Consider the following 10,645-nt stretch of genomic DNA (forward strand, 5'->3'; position numbering starts at 1 on the left):
TATCTCTGTGTGAAATGGGAAGTTACTGAAAACGTTGAGCTGGGGAGGGACATGATAGGAACTATTGCTATCATGAAAATCTTGGTGGGTAAATTTTTATCAGCATGTTTTATTGCTTTTTTAGAACAGAGTCCTTGAAGGGTAGTTACAGGGTAAAAAGATAGGGCTTTTTTTTGAGGACCATTTTAACCCTGTCAACATCTTGATCTTAGACTTCCAGCCACCAGAACTGTAAGGAAATAAATTTCTTTCTTTTTTTTTTCTTGGCCATGCCACGCAGCCTGTGGGATCTCAGTTCCCTGACCAGGGATTGAACCAGAGCCCTCGGCAGTGAGAGCACAGAGTCCTAACCCTGGGCCTCCAGGGAATTCTCAGGAAATAAATTTATATTGTCTGAGCCACCCAGTCTGTAGTACTTTGTTATGGCAACCCCAACAAACTAACACATCATCTTAACTTGCTCATCTGTTAAAATTCTCTTTCCAAATAAGGTCACATTCACAGGTACTGGGCATTAGGACTTCAAAACCTTTTAGAGGACAAAGGTATCAGCCCACAACACCAGACACAAAAGAGCAGAGATCAAAGATGAAAAGAGAGACTGGTGGAACCGGATTTCCAGGTCTAGTCCCTGAATCCCATGAGTTGCCCTGTTTCCTGCAGCTCCTTGGGTTTTCTGAGTTTCTCCAGAATCCTTCTAGTAAATCGCCTTTTCTGCTTAACTTAATTTGAGTTAAGTTCTCTAACACTTTCAACTGAGACTCCTGCCTAATATAATGTGGGAGAAAAATTTAGCTGTTATGAGTTCATATGCCAGGAAAAAAAGAAAAGAGAAAAGAACCCCTTATTGCCTGCCAGGCCTTATTCCATCTGCAAATCAACCCAATTCTTGATACCTTTGAAAGTTGAGCTGCCTTTCACATTTATATTTTCAACTCTCTCTTTTTACTTTTTCCACCTTGATTGTTTAGAAATCCACTTAGAATTTTATTCATTTTGTTTGGTAAAACTGCATCCTTTAAGGCCAATTTACCTCATGATGTTCGTACAAATAGGGAAATTTTCTTTGTACTAGCGGTAGCAATTAATGGCATGAATTTTTTTTTTCTTTTCAGTAGGTGGGCCTCTCACTGTTGTGGCCTCTCCCTTTGTGGAGCACAGGATCCGGACGCACAGGCTCAGTGGCCATGGCTCACGGGCCCAGCCGCTCCGCGGCATGTGGGATGCTCCTGGCCCGGGGCATGAACCCGTGTCCCCTGCATCGGCAGGCGGACTCCCAACCACTGCGCCACCAGGGAAGCCCAATGGCATGAATTTTGAAAGAATCTAAGATATTTCCTGTCTGAGAAGGCCAATTTTAAAAGACTGATCTCACACCAGACTGAAAACCAGAAATTACGGAAGGGCAGTTGTGGTCATGATACAGGGAACAATAATAATAAAAGAAAAGGCACACAGAGAGAATCTCAAAAGAAGTGTAACTTAGAAAGCTAAGGGGTAATATATTCAGCCTCAATGAGAATAAGTTTACCAAGTCTTTTCCCTTCCCACCTATTTTTCTAGGGCAAGAAGGTATGAGCAGTAAGGAACTGGAGGGCTGGAATTGTTGGAGGGGAAAGAGGCAACCATGAAGAGCCCCAGGGCAAAAGAAGAGTGAGTTTAGGGACAAATAACAAACTTAAGACAACTTAACTTTGCCTTGAGTTAGTTATTACTTTTCTCAAAGGACTATCTGATTGATGAGATCAGGCAGAAATGTGAATGTCATCAGTCAATGACGTACAGGAAGATTGGGGGCGCTTTGGGAGATACAACCACAGGTAGTGAAGAATGCAAGATTAGGCAAAGAGATAGTCTGCCCCAAAATATGGTTCCAATTGAGTCTCAGCCAACCCTCTAGGAGCAGAATCTCTGGTTCTGGGTGAGCCCCACTGAGGCGAGGGGCTAGGGGAGGCAATTCCCTTGCAGTGCAGGACAATTCCCAGTGAGGAGCACGGCTTTGGGTTGGGGGTTGGAGGAAGCATAGCTCCTGAAGAGGGGATCCGGGTAGAGTACCACAACCGTTATCATTCCTGTCCACAGTTTACAGATGAATAAACTGAAGCTTGCAGAGGTTAACTCATCTGAAGGGAGTAGAATCCAGTCTCCTAAAATTTTTCTCTGCAGAGGTGTAAACTAATAGACACAAAGTCACTGGAAGAAAACTGGAATGATTTGAAGGCAGAACACAAAAGAGCGTTTAGATTAAAGGCATTCATAATTCTGAAGAAAGAATAAGCCAATCAAAAGAGGTACTGCTGACTCATGAAAGCATGAGAAAATAAAATTCGAGGTAAACATAAATATTAGAGAAATGACCCCTAGAAATAGATGATTCATGCAAGGACTTTGAATAATTCTTTCCTCTTTGGAAAAAAATATTCTTTTCCTAGAACGGTCACATCAAGATTAACTTAAGCCATCAAGCAACTGCCTTTGTTTGCTCACCAAGAAGGCTGATCTTACCAGTAAGAGCATATCTAATTAATGTGGTAGTGATGTCTCAGAATAAAGTGGTTCCTGACTTTGCTTTTAGCTCCCCCAAAGCTTAAATGACTATTGTAGATGATATTATGCAGTGGTTGTGTGTACTTGGTTACCCCAAGTCTACCCCTAAAATATGGATGCTGTCTCAGTTAGAGATGAGATCAAAGAGATGCTGAGCATGCAAGTCAAAGGGTTAATTCCAGGGATGTAACACATTTACCAATGTCACATGTACCTAACATTATTCTTACTTGTGACCAGGCATTAGACTTGCTTTTTTTTTTTTTTTTTTTTTTTTACTATAGTTGTTACCATTGTCATTACATATGGTGACTTGGGAGGCTAGGCTGGGTTGTTTTTTCTGCATGAAGCAACATTCCAGTGAGGCTCTCAGTGTCTCTCTGGGACAACCGATTAAACAACAGTTTAAGGATGGGGAGATCATTCTGAGTCCTCCTAAGATGCTAATTAGATGTCCATCAACATCTGCTTCCCTAACCTCAGAGTTGAAATACAGAGGGAGCTTAAATGGCAATTTCTCTGGGCACAAACCTTAGAAGATTGACTCATCTACCATGACGTATGATACCAACCAGCCAAAAGATGCCCCATGACCTGGGAATGAATGAGGAACATCACAACTTATAATTAATCAACGATGGGGCTCCAGAAGGAAGGGTCAATCCAGACCTCCCCTCTAGCACTACTGGGACTAGATGGAACCCATGGTTATATTGCTAAGGGAAAAGGCAATTAAACAAGAAAGAACTGGTCATGCTAGTTCCTGGGACAAACATTTCTCGGACTCAGGAGGCTTACGTAAGGTGAATAAATAATTCTTCCTACATCTATTTACTACCCAGTCTTTCTGCTAGTATTTATTAAGTATCTTCTGTGCAGCTGGCACAGAACGTGTTAGAACATAAAGAAAAGTAAGATACAGTTCCCCCTTCGGAGGGTAGGCTGGGAATTGTTGGTTGTGTACTCTGCATTCATCCTGCCCTCTGTCTTCAGGATAGAGCCCTGTTTTTCTTCAGGTGTTCACTCGACCCCTAGCTTCAGTGGTGGGCCTTACTGACCTAGGAAAGATCTTCATTACCACTGATTGGCAGTAGAATGGGCATCTGACCCAGTCTGGACCAGTGAAATGTAAAGAGAGGTTTACTGGGGCCACAGCCTTGGTTTGATGCCATCCCTGTGATGATAGGAAAATCTAGGCCTCTTTTTCTTTTTCTTTTTTCTTTTTTTTTTTTTTTGCCGCACCACACAGCTTGTGGGATCTTAGTTCCCTGGCCAGAGATTGAACCCGAGCCCCCTGCAATGGAAGCGTGGAGTCCTAACCACTGGACTGCCAGGGAACTCCCAGTCTTTTTTTTTAAATCTCGGCCTTAAAGTGAACACTATGGAACCCCTCGCCAATTACCCCCAATTAATCCACACTATTTTCATTGCCCCATACATGGGTTAACAAATCCACTTTGTAGCCCAAGCCAGTCTGAGCTGGCTTCTCTTACTTGCAACCTAGAGAATCCTAATTGGTAAAAAGCTGACAGTCCAAATTTAGCTCCCTTGGAGCGGTATTTTCTAAAAGCAAGCCATAGGATAAAGTACTTTGCTGGAACTCAATTGCAAATTTCTCAAAGATGGGACTGGGTCTTACGTTTCTTTGTATCTCTGGCACCCTGCAAACACTAAGTGCTGAATCTTTCATGCAATTCAGATAAGGTGATGTATAAATAAGTTCTCTGATAGAGGAAATTGCTATTCAAATAAAATAATAAAGGAACTAAAGCACTAATACAAGCTTTTCGTAATAATAGGTAACATTTCTTGGGCACTTAATATGAGCCAGGCACTGTTCTTTGTGTAATTGCTTTGAGTAATTTGCATGTGTTAACTCATTTCATCCTCACCACAATATCCAGGAACTGTTATATCCACAGTTTACAGACGAAGAAGCTGAGGTCCAACACACCTACTCAGATACTTACAAGAAAGTTTGCTTAAGATGAAAATTCTCAGTAGTTAACTAACGACTAATAAAAAGAAAATCTTAAAGTCTCCATACTTCAACCAATAGGACTTACCTAAGCCAGTTCATAACAGGATCGTGTTTCATCTTCTAGACAGGATGAGAGGTTGAAAAATATAGATTTGCTTAGTTTTTTACAACACTTTAAAATGCTATGTTGATTTATAGATTCTTGGAAACTCGTTTTTTTCATTTTGCTGCAGTCTAAAAGTTATTGTAGAAGCATTTGATAATCCATGCTATTAGTGCAATCTGTTAGCTGTACTGTCATACTAAAATGCATCTTCTTGGAATTCCCTGGTGGCGCAGTGGTTAAGTATCCGCCTGCCAATGCAGGGGACACGGGTTCAATCCCTGGTCCGGGAAGATCACACATGCTGCAGAGCAACTAAACCCGTGTGCCATAACTACTGAGCCCGCACGCCGAGAACCTGTGCTCCGCAACAAGAGAAGCCACTGCAATGAGAAGCCCGCACACAGCAACGAAGACCCAACACAGCCAAAAATAAATAAATAAATAAATAAAATTTTAAAAAAATAAAATGCATCTCCTTGTTAGCCTAGACATACCAGGCCATGTATCTTTGAGCCAAAATCCCCAAAATTCTGTTCCATGTCTTTATCTTAAAATCTGTAAGTATCCAATGGGTAGTGTTTGCTGTTATTTCTTTCAATAAATATTTTTTGGGGAGCCATCACATACAGGCAGTTTTCCAGACACTGAGGAAACATCACTAAACAAAATAGATATACAGTTGACCCTTGAACAACACAGGTTTGAATTGCATGGGTCCACTTATAGGTGGATTTTTTCCAATAAATTAGTATCTATATTTTCATTTTACAGATTTTTTTTTTTTTTTTTTTTGCTGTACGCGGGCCTCTCACTGCTGTGGCCTCTCCCGTTGCGGAGCACAGGCTCCGGACACACAGGCTCCGCGGCCATGGCTCGCGGGCCCAGCCGCTCCGCGGCATGTGGGATCTTCCGGGATCGGGGCACGAACCCGTGTCCCCTGCATCGGCAGGCGGACTCTCAACCACTGCGCCACCAGGGAAGCCCTTACAGATCTTTAAATCAGCTAAATATGGGGGAAAGTTTGTGTTCTATTAGAGATCACAGTATGAGGAATCAAAAAAGTTAGGGCTTGAGTTCTGAGTGGTGAAAAATAAAAGACAAAGCATTCCAGTGAACAACTCATGTGAAGGGAAGAAACTGAATTGGAGGTTGAAAATGGGGAAGACGTGTTTTGAGGTTACTTCAGTGATCCAAGTAGGAGGTGATGTTGACTGGACTATGGTGATGGTATGGAGTATGGAAAAGAATGGAGAGATTCAAAATATATTTTAGAGATAGAAAATAATAGGAAATAATTTTTCTCTGCTAAGACCCCTTGCTTTCTCATTTTGACTTTATGTTTAACAGCCCAGGGGCAGCATTAAAAAATTAATGAACTGAGAGTTAGAAGACCCCAAATCTGGGGTTAAGTCAGTTAAGTAGGACGTGACTTTGGACAAGTCCTTTGCCTTTGCAGACCTTCACTTCTCATCTCTATAAAACAAGGGGGGAGTCAGGGTATCTCTACTTTTTCCTTTAAGCACTGTCATTCTATGGAGCTTGATCAGAGGAAACTACCATATCAAAATATTTGAATGGGATAAGTGTCCCCGACTCAATTAAGGAAATAAAGAATGAAAACACAGAAGATTTTGCCATAGTATAGTCGCTTTGTGAATAGTGATGGTAAAATAACACCCAGTGGCATAAGAAGGGCTGGAACCTTTTGATTATGATTTCATAATGATAGTTTATTTAACACAAGTATCTGAAAAATGATCCAGATGGCATATGTGCTACATTGTCAATATGACTCACTCTGATTTGGATTCAGACAGACTCTTCTACATTAAATGTGTTCCTCCAAATGTAACAAATAAATTGAGATTCAGGGAAAGTACCCAAGAAATATCAGACAAGGTGAACTTCACAGGCACTTTATCATAACACTGTTCACTATAGCAGCATTTCCCAAAAGTTGTACTTAGATGCTTTAACTCGATACATGGACAAACATGTATTTTTAGTAATTATTTCCCCTGAATTTGTGTTTTATTTACAGAAATATCCATTAGCTTAATGTTCCCTGGCCTCTCTCTGCTCCCTTACTCATTCCTGCCTGATTGGTGAGTTTGGAGAAAAAACTAAGTACGGTAGCTCAGTCTTTCTCTCCTTACTGTTTGAATCTGTCTCCTTCTGAATCCTCCTCCTTGGCTGTGAGGGAAATGGGGCCACACTGCAGGTCAAGCCTGTCAGTGGATGTGTCTGTCCAAGCCTGGGGTCCACTCTAAGGGAGCCCGTAATCATCCAGCTCCGAAGCAACACCCCCAGTGCAGCCTTTATTAGTAATGAACCTCATATTTTGAACTCTTTTTTTCCTGATTTTTGTCTATCTTTCAGGTGGTGCTAAACTTGAGTGAGAAAGATGACATTTATTGAGTCTCCTCAAATTCCAACACTCACATCCATCTTAATAGATACTGGAAAAAATATATGGCCCATTAATGAAACCTCATATTTCCACAGATATTATTGTCTAATATGAGTATCATTCTTTTAAGGAGGTCACTTTAATGTTGATTAAACAAAAATATTAAGAAGACAATAATATAAATGGTACAAAATTATAAACTTAGCAAATTTGTAGAAAAAAATATAGGAATTATGTGACTGACAGAAGTTTGGGAATTATTGTACCAAAGAGCAGAATGTAATATAAAGCATTTCTTGGTTCCATCCAGGAGCTTCATCGGACCAAAAAGATTGTCAATTCAGGAGAAAGGCTTGTAGTTGACGAAACCTTATATAATACAAGAAAAGTATGGAATAGCAATACCGTAAGTTAAATTGGAAATATCAGGGCTTCCCTGGTGGCGCAGTGGTTGAGAGTCTGCCTGCCAATGCAGGGGACACGGGTTCGTGCCCCGGTCCGGGAAGATCCCACATGCCGCGGAGCGGCTGGGCCCGTGAGCCATGGCCGCTGAGCCTGTGCATCCGGAGCCTGCGCTCCGCAACGGGAGAGGCCACAACAGTGAGGGGCCTGCGTACCGCAAAAAAAAAAAAAAAAAAAAAAAAAAAAAAAAAAAAAAAAGTTGGAAATATCAGTGTGAAATAATAACCTTAATAAGTATGTTTTCAGCTCTCAGTGACCCAGTAGCAACAGCAATGCATTCTTGCTCCCCACACATTTCCATGTGCATCCCCAGAGCCCAGCTCCTGGTCTTTAGAATTATTTCCTATTAAAAGAAAACAGAATCCTTTGGAAGGTAGCTAATTTCATGATTTATGATGGAAAAAAGAATTTCAGAACATCTCTCCAACATCCTATTGTTGCCAAAAAGCAAGAGAGTTTTCAAAAATATTAGGGGCAGTCTATAAAGGATAAAGGAGTCAACATAAAGGGCCCCCCAGTGACCATACGTTGACAGTTTTTTAAATAAAATTACTATTATACAAATAGAGCAGATATAACACACACACACAAATCAAATGTTTGCCCAGGTCAAAAAATAGAACTTTGCCACCTATTCCATAAGCTCCTCCCATGAGCCTCATTCTGATCACACCCCCTTCCCCTTCCTCATATCCTCACTTTTATAATAATGACTTCCTTATTTTTTGTTTTTTTGATTTTATCACCCAAATGTGCATCCTTAAACACTATAGTTTACTCTTGCCCATTTAAAAGAAGATGCATCTCTTAGGATGAAGTTACAATTTGAGCATCAAAAGCACCGTCAGCATCATCATCACCATCACCATCACCATCACCATCTCCATCATAATCATCATCATGGTTTACAGGACAAGATGAGTTTTGTGAAAGACCATGAATTCAAAATGACTCAAACTAGAAAAGTTATTATGAAGCTTGCCCGAAAGATTACTGTAATAGAAAGTAGTGACTATAATAGATCATGTTTATTTTTATTGATTTTAATAATTAAGAGGGTTTGATATTTCTTCTATGAATCTTGTATGTTTATAAAGCACAGTCATATGTCTGCTTTATCTGTTAAGAATAAACACTGGACACTGTAAGTCAAATAGCCCCAGAAAATGTAGATGCCAAGAACAAGAAGGACTATTCAGTTTGGGTGGGCACCCACAATAACCAACCAGAAAGGGGGTTCCACAGTGTTTGCCAGATGAGCTACAGAGGAACACTAACTACACAGACTTAATCTCTCAACCCCTAGGAGATTAAATCTCAATGCTAATAAGGGAGATGTAATTTTTAATGCTAAGAGACAAAAATCAATACTTGATTATGACAAGATAATAGGTTATATATAAGAATGGCCAAGTGATTTTTTTTAATCAGAGATAAATACTAGGTTGCAAAATTAAAACCCTAGGCATAAGATAAGGCCTGAAATAGTTGCACTGGAATTAACAGGTGTAATTTAACTATAGAAAATTATAGTTAATTTTTAGAGTTAAGCTTTCATAGAAAAGCTTAATATAGAAAGGTAGTTTGGGTTAGAATCACCTTGAGAGAAACAAACAAGTATGATCAAGAATTAGTCAGTCAATATACCAAAGTTCTGCAATCTAGGCAGTTCTGATAAGGTTATCTTTTCTTCAGGATCTGCTAAGAATTTTATGACTCAAGGAAAGGAATAAAATTAATAATGCTGAAACTCTGAGGGTATCTAAAAACAAATATAGAAAAACAAGAAGAGAAATAAGAAAGACATTAAACCTATGATATTGATGCTTTAGAGTAAATTTAAGTGAAACTATAACAATAAGTTCTGTAGCCTTTGTTTTATATGTTTGTGAATCATGGTTTCAAAGTGTTTAAAAGGATCAGCTGTTCTAAATATATAATTACAGTTAGTTTAAACTGTTTTAAATGATATGCTTAATAAATCTGTAAACAATATTTAAAGGCTCCAAGAAAAAATTCATTTTCAGATTGGGGTATTAGATTCATGAGTTTAATAAATTGAACATTAAACAAAGAACAAATGATTCTGTGTATTCCTCTCCGTGGGAAAACCTTTTGGATTTAAATGATCTGTCAAAAAAAAAAAAGAAAACAAAACAAAACAAAACAAATGATCTGTCAGTAAAGACCTAGAGAGAAGGTAGTCTTACCTTGTGTTAATTATCTATCCCTATGTAACTAATGGTCCCCAAACTTACTGGCTTAAAATAACATTTATTATCTCAAAGTTTAGCATCCCACAGGCCAGGGATCCAGGCAGGGCTTAACTGGGTGGCTGTGGCCCCAGGTCCCTCACAAGGCTACAATTAAGAGGTCAGCTCTGGTTGAGTCTCAAGCTCACCTAGGGAAGGAGCAGAGGCTCACACATCCAAGCTCACACATGTGGTTGTCGGCAGGATTTAGTTCCTAATGGTTGCTGGACTGAGGACCTCCATTCCTCCTTGGCTGTTGGCCAGGAGCCACCCTCTGTTCGTGGCCATGTGACCTCTCTATAACGCAGCTCACAGCATGGCAGCTGGCTTCATCAGGTGAGGAAGCAAGAAAAGCCAGAGAGTCATAGTCTTTTATAATCTATTCTCAGAGATGGCATCCCATCATTTTTGCCATAGCCTACTGTTTGAAGCAAATCACTCAGTCCAGTTCACACTCAAGGGTATGATTGCACAGGATGATTACCAGAAGGTGGGGATCATTGGGAGCCATTTTAGAAGCTGTCTACGTGTGAAATTTCCCAAGGCACTGGCCCATACGGCAATATACTGAGGGCCATGTGTGTGCAACCAAATGTCATGTCTCTGCAAACACCAAATCACCAATCATTTACTGAGCACCTTCTATGCACCAGGCTTTGTAGGAGATGCTGGGGATACAGTGATAGATGAGGCACACTTCCTGCTCTTAAGGAGCTCATAGCTCAATGAAAGAGACCCACAATTCAAGGAGAGTTAGCCACTCTCTCTTCTCTTCCTCTCCTATGGCAAACATAATTTTATTTTGCAAATATTTATTTAAATCTCTGGTTCCGGGGTCATTTCTTTGTCCTTGCGACATCAGGCAGGAGACTGCCGAGGCGGACTCA

The sequence above is a fragment of the Mesoplodon densirostris genome, chromosome 3 (genome assembly GCF_025265405.1).
Source record: "Mesoplodon densirostris isolate mMesDen1 chromosome 3, mMesDen1 primary haplotype, whole genome shotgun sequence".
In the NCBI taxonomy this organism is placed as follows: Eukaryota; Metazoa; Chordata; class Mammalia; order Artiodactyla; family Ziphiidae; genus Mesoplodon; species Mesoplodon densirostris.